The 15503-nt window shown below is 40.9% G+C and overlaps 1 protein-coding gene across 3 annotated transcripts in view; it reads left to right on the top strand.

Annotated features, from left to right (window-relative positions):
- lrrc24 (leucine rich repeat containing 24) overlaps positions 1–15503 on the top strand; it is a 30964-nt gene that overhangs the window by 5382 nt on the left and 10079 nt on the right. For all 3 annotated transcript variants that reach the window (XM_037788747.1, XM_037788746.1, XM_037788745.1), the window contains exon 2: positions 8877–8934. The gene's annotated coding sequence lies outside the window, so the exon portion shown is untranslated. The remainder of the gene's footprint in view (positions 1–8876; positions 8935–15503) is intronic.

Below are 15503 nucleotides of genomic sequence, written 5' to 3'. Positions count from 1 at the left end.
TTCTCTCATAAATTGGTATTTACCAAGTCCAAAGTGAGATTACCAAAGCAATGAGCCATTTTCTCAGACACCGGCTAATCAGTTGGCTGTGACATGTAAATTTGTGCAACTTTAATGACACCTGAGATCATTATTTGCCTTTTGTATAGTATTAATTTCTGTGTTTAAGCTTTTTAGCAGTTTCCTGTCATGTTGCAGGCCCTCATGTATTTGTAACTGTTGAGAACAGTTCAATTTTTATTCATTCAATCATGCCATGTGGATCTTTTTAGCAGTCAACACCATTCATCGCCAACTCTCACAGCATTCTCTCTCTTCCAGAGAAACATGTGAACTTTGTTTGAACATTATGCAGAATTTGCTTTGTTGGCTTAGCTAAATGTTTCGGCCGAGAGCCTGTCAGTCACCCAGTAATTGCTTTGCCCCGCTGCATTTCTCTTCAGATTACCAAAGGATAGAAGAACATGTCAGCTGTTAAATTGAAGGCAAATAGTTTCCGGAGCGAGCTAACAACACTGACTTTATTAAATTACCGTGGCGCTGCCTCTGCCAAGGATTTTGCTACACGTCTATCTCTGTAAAAATGAGTAAGCTAATTCATGTTTCCTGAAGGGTGACTTTGCATTTCACCCTTAAATTAAAGAACAGTGTGTGTCTTTGTCGGCTGGTAAACAATGATACTAATGTTGACTGAGAATACCGTGGGGACATATGTTCTCTTGGCTCGTATACTTTTCCTTTCAGATGCTGAGTCAGTAACCATGACACCTTGTTGATGCCAGAAAGGGGGGGGGGGAATTAACAACCTCTACATTTCTGTCTTTAAACCAAAATGATGTTCATTTGCTAAACTTCACTTCACATTTAGTTTGAAATTACCTCAAAGACGAGATCGTACCCTCAGAGAGTTGATAGATAAAACGTATCCTTCACTCTACATTTGAGAAACGGACGTCTCTGTACGAGTTGACTGCTGGTAAGGTAAATGACAGCATGCATTACACAGGATATGTCCTCCAGTGGGGATGGAAGAGTTGGCCGGACTTCCCCCAGTCAGCAACTCTCTTTACCCTTCACATAGCCTGGGTGTAGTGCTGTCATGCCCACATTGACTGATTTGGATCAGTGGGTCCTGAGAATTTGTCTTGACTGCAGAAGGTTGGGGAAACGGACCGTTCATCACCTTAATGGAAGAGTATTGATTGTGGTGCACAAGCACGATGCTCGTCTGCAATAGTAATAGAGTTCCTGAGGAATCACAGATGAAAAGGCATCAGGGGATATCCAGGAAGAGGGAGACACCTCTGTCCTGATTGTTGGCACCTTGTTATCTGGTTGGACGTGCACGTGCCTGCACTTTTTTGTAGTCTATTAATGTTTCCAGACAGAGACATAAAGGCTCAAACACACTATTAATGGGTCAGTTCACTGGGGCTGTCGCGATGAAGGAATTTCCCTTCCCTTGCTGTGATAATGATTGGCTCAACTGGACAATATGCGGTAGGCAGAATGTTTTTAGCATTATCGGGCAAAAATTCCACAATAACCTTTCAGCATATTGTAATTCAAGTGTTCTGAGTGAAAGACTTCTGCGCCTCCTCATGGCTCTGTTTTCAGTCTTTAAAAGATCTAGCCTGTGACGGGAGACTTTGGCCAATCACAGATCATTTCAGAGAGAGAGCGTTCCTATTGGCTGTTCATTCAACGGAGGCAGTTCTCAATTACTTGGGAACTCCGATCATATGGCTCATTGACGATCGGCAATCTGTATCTGCGGGCAAAAAAGTGACTGGGGCATCTCTAAAAGTTATATTATTATCCTTTTTTTCCCTCTACTGATTCGATCCGTGACTCAAACCGTGACGCAATCCGAACCGTGAGTTTTGTGATCCGTTGCACCGCTAGTGCTTTATAATTATAAAGAGAGGCTGTGGGGGCGAGAGGGACGGTAAATCTGGCACATGCTGAGCGCAGTATCAACAATCTTTCTCCAGAATCGCTGACTCCACCTTTAACCTTGGATTAACATTAAAGCTACACACCAAATTTTTATAATAATAATGTATCAAATGACAATGTGAAAGTGATTGCTCTCAGTGATGAACCTACAGAGAATTATCACCTGAATCTGCAGCTGCACTCGGCTTTACGGAGCTTTATAGCAAGTTTCAGCTCATCGCTTAGGTGTCCCACGCACAACGTTACTGTTTTGGTTCACCCTCACCGCTCTCATAGCACCATTTTCAGCCACAGTAGGCAGCTGTTTTCAGCCAAAAATTACTAAAAACCCACTTCACACTATCTGCTCAGCACCAAATAGCAGACAGACACAGTTAGCAACTAGCTGGGGAACATAATGGAGCATTTAATAGCTAAAGAGTCAGATATTTCCCTCAGGAGTTTTCTAGAGACCAAAACAGAGCTAAAAGAAAATTATCATAATACATGATTTAAAATGAATGATAATGTTGTTCCATAACTGCTGGATGTGTAAATAAGCAACTTTTTGCTAACAAGGTCACCGTATAAATTTAAAGGGTGATAATAATATGTGAATGTTGTGTTTACAACTTGTTTAGCTGCCACCAAGTGTACAAATAATTTGTTGAAGGTGTAATTGTGCTGAAGTTGTCAAGGGCACATACTGTATTGTAGAAAGTGACAATTCTCTAAACATTGGAATTGTATATGTAAAAAAAAAAAAGAAAGAAACATTCAGCGTAATTCAAGGTTTTGCAAAATCGTCCAGTATTGATGTTCTGGTCTGGGGATTGTAATTATCTGCGGGTCCGTCACATGCACCGTATATACAGTCTATGTTTTGTGATGTGCAACCCCTTTTCACATTACACATGGTCATGTCATCCATTTTTAATATTCCAATATTGATTAGTGCAGCTTTAAAACAAAAAAAAGCAACATCTCTCTCCAGTGTTGCCTGGATAATCCGTAGAACATGCTGTCAAACAGTTTAACAGTTGTCAAAACTGTTGACCGTGAAGTCAACGGAGTAACCGGGATTTTGTTTCTGGGACATGCTGCTGTTGAACCAAAGCTACCTGCATAGTTAGATACCACTATGATTTATAAGAAAACATGTATACTTGTCATTTGAATGAACCTAATCTGCGAGTGTTCTTGTATAACCCACCGTTGTTTACTTCATGTGTACACCCTCGGAAATATCTGCTGGGAAGTGGGAACATGCCTTTTCTCCCCAGATCAGTGTAATCCCTTTATTCTGTGATCTCGCATGTCAAAATCCCAGACAGCTGTCAAGGTGTGAGGGCCGAGGCGAGGGTTGATGGACAGCGGACTCATCCACAGTGTGTGTCTGTGTGTTGTGTGTGTTGTGGAGTCACAGTAGCAGGGCCTAATAACATAAGACTCTCTTAACCTCCATTCGGCTGTATTTGACAATCCCCTCAGTGATTAGTGGAACAAACGTCTGCCTGTCGCATTACAGCTGTTGTTTTGGCGGCCATTTGTAAAGCTTTCATGTCCTGCATGCTTTTCATTGGGAGATCATCTCATTACACGGTGTGTACGTGCGTGTGTGTCTGTGTGTAGTTTCACTGTAAATCACTGTTATCTCCCCCGCATCTGTCTGCGCACGTTATTGACTCTAACCCGTGTAGACCACATCGCAGACAGAAAAAGGCGATTTCTTCACCTGGGTTTTTTTTTTCTACATTTATATGGAAATTGTGCTCATTTATATCGCTCTATAAAGAATGTAAATGGAAATTATACTGCCCTGTTGGTACTTTGATTTAGTCTATATCGCCATCTTCCATCTGTCTGTGAATCAAGTCGTCAAAGTTTTATCTTTGCCTGTCATTTTGAAAATGGCTCAAACCAGTCAATTTCAGTCACAAAGAGATGGATGATTCAGTCACAATTATGTTTCTCACAATGACAAGACACCTGTGTTCCCCTCTTACCTCTGTGTCAGTTTGTTCTAGTAATTCAAGAATCTTTCACACGTTGTGATTCAAGGAAAAAGAAATTCTTGTTTTTCTACTTGATGTACCTGGACTTCAAAGGAAACCAGGGGAACAAAAGACCCATTGGGTAACACTTTACAATACCAAACAGTCATAAGTTGTTTAAAAGCCTTTAGTTAACGATGAACTAATCATCAACAACATCAACATGTGAAAATTAGGCTGATAGTAACGCCGTAGTAGAGGTCGGAGGTTGTAGCGGACTCAGTTTTAAAACTAGAGGGAAGATACTGGTATCATATAAAACTATAAAAACCTAAGGAATCCATTGGTACCAATCATGTCATACCAGCTTGTCACGAAGGAGGCTAAATAACGCTCCAAACTTGTGCTAAATTTTGGCGAGGAAAAACTGTCATGGCCCTTTTCAAAGGGGTCCCTTGACCTCTGACCTCAAGATATGTGATTGAAAATGGGTTCTATGGGTACCCACGAGTGTCCCCTTTACAGACATGCCCACTTTATGATAATCACATGCAGTTTGGGGCAAGTCATAGTTAAGTCAGCACACTGACAGCTGTTGTTGTCTGTTGGGCTTAAGTTTGCCATGTTATGATTTGAGCATATTTTTTATTCTAAATGTAGTACCTGTGAGGGTTTCTGGACAATATTTGTCATTGTTTTGTGTTGTTAATTGATTTCCAATAATACATAAATACATACATTTGCATAACGCAAGCATATTTGCACACACCCATGTTGATAATTAATCACGATTAATCGCAATTAAATATTTTAATTGTTTGATAGCCCTAGATTACATATCACAAATGTGTTGTAAGTCATCTATAAACCTTGAGTAGATCCTGAAATGATAATAAACAAATCATTAGTAAATGATCAATAAGTAATTCTATTTATAGATGACTTACAACACATTTGTGATATGTTAACATAGCACTTATTAATCATTAACGAACTTTTATAAATGTTTACTAAAGGCCTATATAAATGACTTATGACTGGTTGTTGTTGTGTTACCACACATCATTTCAGTGTTATGTGACGAATCCTCCACAGCGAGGCTGCGTCCAATGTGTTCCCTCTTTGATATAGAGGTGTTTTCATTTACAAGGCAAGTCGAGAAAGAGAACATTCCTAATTACAGCCAATCCTAATGGGAGTAGCTGCAAGGTTGTTGTTTTTTTTACTCAAACACACACACACACACACACACACACTTGAACACGGCCCAGAGAACCTCAGTCTCGTAAGGTTGACCGCAGAGCTAATGGAACTGTGACTTGTTTAAGTGCACTTAGACAGTTGGACAGCGTAGAGAGTGAGTTTGGGACTGATTTCCCTGCAGATCTGGGGATTCAAACTGGCAACCGTGATATTATAAGCCCAACTGTCTAACTCTAAGGCTGTTTAATAGTGTGCTTTTGTTTTTATGGCTGGAAAACACAACTTGTTAGCAAAGTTTATGGACCAATTTATGTGCAAATAAACTGCGGATGGGACTTTGCATGCATACAAATAGCCTGTAGGTTGTATTTCAACATTGGATGCTTTTCCTGTGAGCCAAAAAAGGGAGAATTCAGAACAGGAGGATGAGAGGAAAGATGGTGAAAGGAGCCCTCTGCTCTTACAGACATTTGAGCGTGATGTTAATTATCCTGATGTGGGTCGAAATAGGCTCGTGCTGGCCCAGAGGGGGTAGGAGGAGATCATTAAAATCCGAGCTCAAACACACACTGCGGCGCGCTCAGCATCACAAAGACACGCAATTAGACACAAACTGATGTACCTGCTCAGGCATGGGAACCTTTTCACACACAGCTACGCGTCAGCAAGCCTGCACGCATGCACGCAGGCTTTAATCAAGTGATGCTAAATGTGGGTCAGCGCAGTTTTAACCACTGTGAGTGTGATTAGTGTGTGATCAAGTCATCATCAGAGGGGGCATGCACGCACAGATGGCGCGTGCGTGTAACTTCTTTGATTCCCAACCATTTGATTTGGCTACGACATGTCGGCATGGGTTGTGCTACCCGAGGGGGTACTTCAGCAATCGCCGGGGGGTAGGCTATGAGGTGAGAATGCAATAGGCTCTTTTCACAGCAGGCATTTTGACATGTCATAGCAGGGTGAACACAGGTGTAATTGATAGAATTAATTATGGTCTCGTTCTATTTAGTGTCACAGCTATTCCAGTGAGCCAGCTTGCACAATACCAGGGCTCCTGTCCACCTAAATGGAACAGGGCCATAATCAATGTTATTAATTACACCCGTGTGTACCTTGCAATGGTATGTCAAATGGCTGCTGTGAAAAGGGCCTATAGAGTATCAACTTATTTAAAAAAAAAAAAAAAAAGTATCCACATGTTGAGTCATCAGAGGAATAAACAGTTAGCCAAAAGTAATGCATAACTGGATAGCTGAAAAAGTAGTTAAAATAATTATCTAAAATAATAGATAAACACTTAAAGGTGCAGTGTGTAGGATTTGGTGGCATCTAGCGGTGAGGTTGCAGATTGCAACCAACTGAGACTTGTGAAAATGCGAATGGCCCTATGTAGATATAAACTGCTCATTCTAAGGTATCAAAAACACAACAATTGTTATTATCAGGTGATTATACAATAAAGAAAACATACTTATTAATATTATATTCCATTTCTGCCAATAGATCCGCCTAAATGTTACACACTGTTCCTTTTAAAAAAAGAGTTAACTTACCTAAAAGTAGCCTAATGGATGGTCGTGTCTAGAGGGTAACCCACAAATTGCGAAATCTGCAAAAACTTTTGTGAGACTCGCTGCCCCGACGACCTGTCTTAACCTTAACTAGTCGAGGTCAATGCTTAACCTTAACCATCTCGTGAGTGTTTCCCAACTCGCAGGTTACCTTCTAGACACTAACCCTAATGGATAAATAGTTGAAATAGCTAGCTAAAGGCTAACAGATAAATGGTTAAAGTTGATAGTGTTAATGGGTAAACAGTTAGGCTGGCCTACTGCTTAGAATTAGCAGATAGCTAAATTGCAGGTAGACCTACGCAGTTGTTAACTTTGTCTTTTAGCTAACTCATTCAACCATTTATCCAGTAGTGTTAGCCTACTTTTTAAAGCTAATTATCTAGCTAAAATTAACTTAAAATGTAATAGTTGAAATAGCTAACTTTCTCCGATAAATAGTTGAAATGTATTAAAGAGTTTAAATGGCTGAAGACATGGAGGGATAAATGGATGAAATGTAGTCATATGAAGGCAAACTTGTACCAAACCGCAACATTATTGCTTTAGGCCTTTATAAACACATTTGGAACAAGATGGTTTGAGTTCTTCTGACAGGGCTGTGGGTTATGCAAGACCAAAAAGGTTGTGAACCAGAACCTATAAGTCTGTTCAACGAAGCCTTTTGATGTTACAAATGCTGCAGCTGAACAATCAGCAACAGAGGCTCTAAAAGTGCTGGAAAACAGAATAAACTTCAGCTCATATATTCATCCTCTCCCTCACAGTTAGTAATAAGCTGTAGCTGCCTGCTATGACTGAGCAATATGGTTTTGCAGGATACGGACGGGCCGCGGTTCAGCTTGAATTCACTTGCCCGTGGCTAGACATAAATGGCACTTCTTCAACTCTGTCCTACCGCGCTTTTCCACACTTCTGTTCTGCCTGCCATTGACACCGCAGGAAATATAACAAGCGTCACTCTCAGCCAGCGGGAGAGCGTGGAGGAGAAAATTTTACGCCCTTAACCTTTCATAATAAAAAGACAAGGCCGCTGTCCGTGGTGCTGAAACCACTCTGCTTCTCTGCAAATGTGATGTTTCACATTAAAGTGTCGCGGTTTGTCATGGTTTATTTAGCCGCGGAAATTACACTTGAAGTTAAAGGTACCATATCGTGCTCATTTTCAGGTTCATACTTGTATTTTGTGTTTCTACTAGAACATGTTTACATGCTTTAATGTTAAAAAAAAAATGTATTTTCCTCATACTGTCGACCTGAATATACCTGTATTTACCCTCTGTCTGAAACGCTCCGTTTTAGCGCATTTTGACGGAATTGCAACAGAATTGCATTAACATTGCTAGTGCCAGCTGATGACATTCACATTCACTGCAACCAGGAATAAACTGGGACACATTTAGAATGTTTTACGTTTAAAATTGTGTCAAGGATCTAAATATTGTATATTCGTGACATCGCCAATGGGCATAAATCCTAACGGCTTGTTTCAAATGCAGAGTTTCTGAATACGGGCTTTGTGAATTTCCCTGTGGATTGAGTGTTTCGATACTTTCACAGTATTTATATCGGATTTAATTCGCTTTATAATAAAAAAAAACATGAAAATCGCACTTTTTTTATGATATGGGACCTTTAAATGCAACACTCGGTGCCAGGCAGTCGCTCAATTTATGTTTTGAAAGTGAATGGACGAGAATACCCCCCCTCCCTTTCTTTCTCTCCCTCTCTTTCTCTCTCTCACTCATGCACGGAGAGAAAAAGAGAAAGGGGGGAGGGAGTGAAGTCAAGCAAGGATAATTAGAGGAGTGGGTCACTATTGGAAGATAACATCCGCGTTGAGGGAAAAGGCAGAGGGGAAAAAAGGGAAAACCAAATCAAAGCCGCATAACAATATCAGAGGAGGGAGATAAGCGTCTAAATCGACCACCATCAGCGCTGACGTCCAGCGTTGGCAGATGCGAGCAGTTTCCTCCGGCTTTCAGCATCCAATTACAATGGATGAGCTCAGCCTGTGTGGACTCTAAACCGCTGCCCAGTCAGGAGCGAGCGGAAAAAGCGAGCGAGAGGGGAGGCAAACAATGCTCTGGCTCATTTATCTGCACTGATTTGAAGTGGGATTCATCTTTTTTCTTTTGTTTTTGTCCTTTTGTTTTTGTCTTTCAAGTCGCTCAAGCAAGTGGGGAGACCGCTGCCAGGATCAAGTCCACGCACGCAGGGAAACGGTAGGTCGACAGTTGTGTGTTTGGGGATGGAAAAAAAAGGGGACAGTGTGTGTTTGGGATAGTAACATAGAGAGTCTCATATGTTGTTTGTCAGTTATGTAGGCATGTTTTAGGATCACAGACTCACATTTGATACACTTTAATTTTAATTTTAATCCCAAAGACCACATGAAAAAAGATTGTTTATGTCTATTTAAGTAGAGAGCTGTCTGCCGTGCAGCCTACTTTGGGAGATTATAGTATAAGAGTGGAACAAAAGATGTGAATTCTTACGTGTTTTGTATGCAGGATTATATCATGTTGATAGAAGTTAAAGTGAAATGATCATTATTTGACACTTATTAACCCTGAATGCACCCAAACCCCAAATTGAGTCATCATTGCCCCAGTAGCACATCCCCTTTTATTATTTAATATTAATATGTGTTAATAGTTAATAGCATACTGCATACATAGCCTATCCATTTTAGGTCAGTGGCCAGTGTTCATCCAACATTTACCCTTATTGTCATGAATGGGGTGGACAAAATATTAGAAACACCTCTCAGTATAGTGCAAAACAATAGAGCAACAGCACCAAATTAAGGATCAGTGCTGCAGACTATCCCCAGTAGCACATCCCTTTTAATGTTATTATTCCATGCTGATAGTTAATAGTCTAGTGCAATCTCATGCAGTCCAACACAACAGCCCTGCCATGACCTCGATCATTACCAAGCTCATAATGTTCAGTTTTTGGTGGCATTATCAGAAATTCAATTATTTCTTATTGAGGTCATGGTTAAAGGTGGTGTTGTACTGGGCTTCATTATATTGAGAGGGGTTTTTATTTTTGTATTTACATACATGGACCTCTGAATATAATACAGTCCAGTACAACACCAGCATTAATAACAGGATTGCACGATTACGGCCAAAATGATAATCACGATTATTTATCACGATTATTGATTAATTTTAATGAAGAAATATTTTTATTACACTCTCGCATTTAAACAAAAATTCCTACTAATGTACACATCTTTGCATCAAAATAAAGGGCTGTCAATAGATTAAAATATTCAATCGTGATTAATCGCATGATTGTTCATGATTAATCGCGATTAATCGCACATTTATTATTTGTTAAAAATCTACCTTAAAAGGAGATTTGTCAAGTATTTAATACTCTTATCAACATGGGAGTGGGCAAATATGCTTGCTTTATGCAAATGTATGTATAAAATTAGTGTTGTTTAAACAAATTTGCGTTATTGCGTAAACTTTGACACCCCTAAAATAAACTTAAAATAAGGTCCTTCATCACAATTCAGTGCATTTTTGTTTTGACGGGCAAAATGAGTAATATACAGTATATTAATCTTATACTCCAGACTGCAGACGCAACATTCAGGAACGTTTCTCACAGGCTACTGCTGTAGGGTGCACGCGCAGCGGCATGACGGCTCCCCAAAAGTGAAGCCAGAACATCTCTATCGCCCCCTGGTGGCTGGGTGTTAGTTTCTAAACGTCAATGTCACAGGCGATCATCTTCATTTAATTGTGTGATGCCAAAATCGTGATTGCGATTAATATTAGATTAATTGTGCAGCCCTATAAACAGCCTCAGTGTTAAAACGTATAATTAGATTAACACCTTTTTATGACAGCGTCAACAGCCAGCCTATAATTAAAAATCAATGACGTTTATTCAAGTGTTCCCTTATCGCCATCTAGTGTCTGGTCTTAATAGTGAACCAATCATGGCCGGGAACAGTGTTTTGTGGAGCTCAACATTCTATATATTGGGGTTTGGATCAGATTTAACTATAGGCTCTGCCTGTGTTTGGTCCCTGTATCTAGAGCCATGTGGGAAAAAAAGTGATTGGTTCCTAAATAATTGGATCCAACTCCCAGCTGTGTGTGTTAGCTCTGTCCTTGTGTATTTTACTCAACTGAATCTGTATACTTCAAACGCTCTGAAGAAGGCTCTGTGCAGAAGCGCGTAAGCGTATGTCTATTGTGATGTGAGCCAATTAAACAAGCGAAATGTTAGTATTTTGTCCTCCTTGATCTTGAAATCTAGGATATGCTACCCTATCACATTTATGCTCATCGGACTTTGGGTCTAGCTCTCCGCCGTGAATCCCATTGTTGAAGCGCAACCTCCTTCACCAAAACAAAAACTGAGCACGAGAGGCATCGTAAAAGTAAACTTTATGGCAGCACAGTTGCATTGAATTGCATTAAACTGCACAGGTGTACCTAATAAAGTGGACACTGAGTGTATTTTTGTATGTATGTAATAGTACCCAATTCAACAGCACCAGAAACTGCAGCATCAAGTTGAATCGAAACATCAAATGTTGGATTCATTGCAAGGCTGTTGTTTTAGACTGCATTTGTTTTGGCCAGGTGTACCTAATAAACTGGCAACTGAGTCTATATATCTACATTATATCCTGTAACACAAACTAACTACCCATGCTGATGTGTCTTTGTGCATTGGACTTGCAGCTTCTCTTATAAACACACGATTCAAAAGGTGATTTATCAAAACATTTCCTAACAAATGTGTCACAGCAGCAGTGATTTGTTACTTTAGATTGGCTGTAGTTTTGTCCCGCCATGCCGCAGCACTTACAGCACTAAAACAGCTGTCTTGATCTTAGAATACAATTTGGAGACAAACTATGAGCAATTTCACTGCAGAGCCATTGTGTATTCAACCCACGTGGGAATATTAAAGTGATACTGTTGTGATGGGAAAAAGTGAAGCATAATAAGATGACTGCTGAGCACAGCACACACCCTCTAGGAATCTGGCAGGAATATTACAGGGACACTTATGGGAGAAGCCAGGAAGAATATAGTGTTAGAGCCACTGCTAGCTTACTGGTACATGCAGGGAGACCGTCATGTTTTCTAATTCTGACTTCTAAGTGTTTCTTCCTTAATGTCAAAGAGTTTTAATGCGCGCCCCTCTGGTTAATTGCTATTCTGCACATGAAGCAACATGGAGCCAAACAGCGGGCCCCCAGATAGGACCTCGTTTGTTTGACTCCGAGGGTGGGGTATCTGTCTCATGTGGACAGATCCGTACAGACAAGTTGACTTCTTACGCCTGCAGAGGGCTTTAATTTTTCATTGGCTACTGTCTGCCAGACAATGATGACTGAAATCTCTCTTGGCTGTAATTGTATAGCACCCCCAATCCTGGCCCGAGTTGAGAACGATGCGGGCAGATGGCAAAGATCAGCTGAAATAAGAAATGCATGAGGAAAAAAAAAAACAGATTACTTTTACAGTTTCATTATTTCCCCGTCTATATGCCAGTCTACACAGATAATCACAATGTATACTGCATGCCAGAGTGTTATTTGACGTCCGTCTGGCATCCATCACTCGCAGTCAGCTGGTGCTGTCACTTTTCACGGCAACAAAGAAACACAATTTATGAGGATTCAATGACTCCTTCTGTAAACACTGCCGCACACCCAATATTACTGAAATGCAATATAGCGGGTATGATAAGCGATCGTTATCGAAGCGTTGCAAAGCATTCATTTCATTTTTGGACAAACACACACTGTGTGTCACACACATTTTTATTGCTGCTTGAGTAATACCTGCACTTTCAACCAAACTGCCATAAAAATGAGTAATATATATAATTCAGATTCACCCATCTGGAACATCAGGGGGGGAAACGCAATAATGCAACAGCTTAAAAGAAAACAAATACAGATTCATTCATGTGAACACTTTTCTCAAAATTGGCGATACTATTAAAATGGAAGGAGGCTGTTCTGCCTCTCAATAGAGGAGGATGTGACTCCCCATCATCCATCTTCCAACCTGTCTGATCTCATCCATCCATTACAACGTGAAACAAAACTACTGAGCAGCAGTCAAATGTGATCGTTACGTGTGTGTGTGTCCACCTTACCTTCCTCTCATTACTACACAGGCACACATAAGAATGGGTGAGCAGTCGTGGGGTGCAATCAGATTGATGAAAATGGAGCATACGAAATATAAAAATCCAACCATTCATTCTGCTCTGGCATAATCCACTGACTCATAAATCCTGCAGACTGTCAGATGAAGCTGAGAGTGAAATTGCTCTGATCGATTGCATCAACCAACCTTGACAATTAGAATGGACAGTGTGCATGTGTGAGAGAGAGAGAGACTACAGAAAAATTGGCATTTGAAAAGGGGCGACGCAAGAAATCCTGAGAAAACACCAGAGTAAGTGTCAGGCAGGTGATGTTGACACAGAGATCCTTCTGCAATGTGAAGGGCCGGAAACACTGACAGCTACAGTGCATTTCAAAAGGTGACAGGAAATTGCTGCCAGCGTGTTCGCTAAATGCCTCAATACAATGAGTGACAAACACACAAACACAGACCATGGCTGACGACTCATTCCCTTTTATTGGTTTTCTATAACAAAAAAAAAATCACAATTGACATTTTGGGAAATACGCTTATTTGCTTTCTTGCCAGCGATCTCATATCTGTTCAGTGAATATGAAGCTAGAGACTGTAGCCGGTTAGCTTAGCTTAGCATAAAGACTGGAAACGGGGGCAACAGCTAGCCTGGCTCTGTCCAAAGGTAATAAACTCCACCTAAAATTTCACTCTCCGGAGTCTCCGCTGGTTGCCTGGCAACCTCACAGAGCAACACATTCTCAATCCCAACTCGTCAAATACCGACAGTTGGTCAGTGGCCATACACTTCAAATTATGATGCTCGAGGTACCGCTCTAGCATCAGTTTTGTACGTGTCGAGGACGGCGTGTCACTTTCCGCTCGTTCCATGCATAGTGTCTTTTCAAAATAAACTTCCAACATAGGTCTTACTTAGATTTTAGGTTTACTTATGCAACAGAAGTACTTGGTAAGGCTTAGGAAAAGACTGTGATATGGGTTGAAATAAGTATGTTTGTTACGTAAAATAAGTCAGTTTGTAACAAAATAGAACAGTCATATATCTCATTTTGGGAGTCAAACGACCTATTCTGTTGTTTAGGTATGAAGACGTGTTGATTTTGTATTACGATAGTTTTATCTGTAAAAACACATTCTTCTCCAAAATCAATATGATATCTGCGCTAGACACATTTTTTACAGCACTTTTGCAACGTCACCTCTGTTGAGTCACGCAGACAAAGACCTTTTAGAGGATTTTAGAGGAAAAAAAGACCAGAATAACAAGAATAAAAGCAAGTCACAAGGATGAATGAGCTTTACAATCTCTCCTTAAGCTTTGAGCAATGATGATGTGACGATGCAATCAGCCTTCCTGGCAATTGAGTGCATAAAAGTAAATCTTGTGTGGAAAATGGATATCGATTATGTGGTCATAAAGTTACCATCGTGCTTTTACTTCTCAATTATCAGTCGCAAATCAAATTGGGACTGCGAGACTTACAGCGCGAAAACTTGTTGGACCTTAATAGACAATATATGTTCATTATTCTAAATCATTCCGTAGTGCTGCTGTTCACTGTGCATGGAGTTAAAAAAGTGTGTAGTCTTAGAGACATTAGCTACAGCCTGTAAAGCATCAAATTGCCCAAGACAGAATCAAGAGTTTGTGGGTTGCTTTGAGCATCTGTGCAGTTTATATCAATAACCTTTGAGCTTCTCTGCTGGCCGGCTTATGTTACCAACAACAGTCTTGACACCGCAGACTGACCTGTCACAGCAGTTTATCATGTGAACTCTTAAAAAGCAAAGATTTATCGAGTTTGTCTGAGCACGGAGAGATGGAGTGAGGGTTTTAGACCAAATGCTCCGCTGGGAGAAGTGGCAGAGTGCTGCTGCTGCTGCTGCTGCTGCTGCTGCTGCTCAGGGATTCTGCTTGAGGTAGCATGACAGTGAAACACACACACATGCACAAGCATCTAAGCAACATGCACTCATTTGTTTCTCTTCAACAGAGACATTCACAAATGCAATCCCACCCCCCCAACATCTGCTTTCACGGTGAAAATCAATGACTGCGGAGCCCAGCTGGACAGAGTAGTAGTGGCAAAGTAAAAGAAATCAATGCAGGCTTATTAACTGAGCAGAGCTTCCTTTACCGCTGACACAAAAAATATGTGCGAGTGTGTGTGTGAGGGAGAGCGCCTCTATGGCTGCCAGTTTGTATCTGACTTGGGTCTGTGTCTGTGAATGATGATGGCTGCTGCTGGTAGTGGGCAGGATGTGCGAGTGCATAAGCATGTGAGTGCCAGTCAGAGTGTGTGTGTCCCTGAAAATGTTGGTGGCTAGTGTACAAGTGTTACTTCGTAGGCGTGCTCTGCATGTTCATGAGCGCGGTTGAGACTATCGCTCAAAGTCGGTGTGCTACTCTTGGTTTAGTGCCACAGTATTCTCGACGTGCCTCGGCCCTCAGTCTATTTGTGGACAAAAGGATGCTCTGAGACAAATGATTTAGCACCTGTCAGTCAGCGCGCAAGGACAAGGGATGAGAGAAGAAAGAGGTCAGAGACGAGGCGAAAGGCGGAAAATGATGGGAGGCTTTCAGAGAAACCATGAAGGGAGGAGAGAGTAAAAAGGGGGAGAAAGGAGAGGGG

This window comes from Sebastes umbrosus, chromosome 12, assembly GCF_015220745.1.
Source record: "Sebastes umbrosus isolate fSebUmb1 chromosome 12, fSebUmb1.pri, whole genome shotgun sequence".
Taxonomy (NCBI): Eukaryota; Metazoa; Chordata; class Actinopteri; order Perciformes; family Sebastidae; genus Sebastes; species Sebastes umbrosus.
Note: the sequence above shows the minus strand (reverse complement) of the source record. Positions and strands in the feature narration are given on the sequence as shown.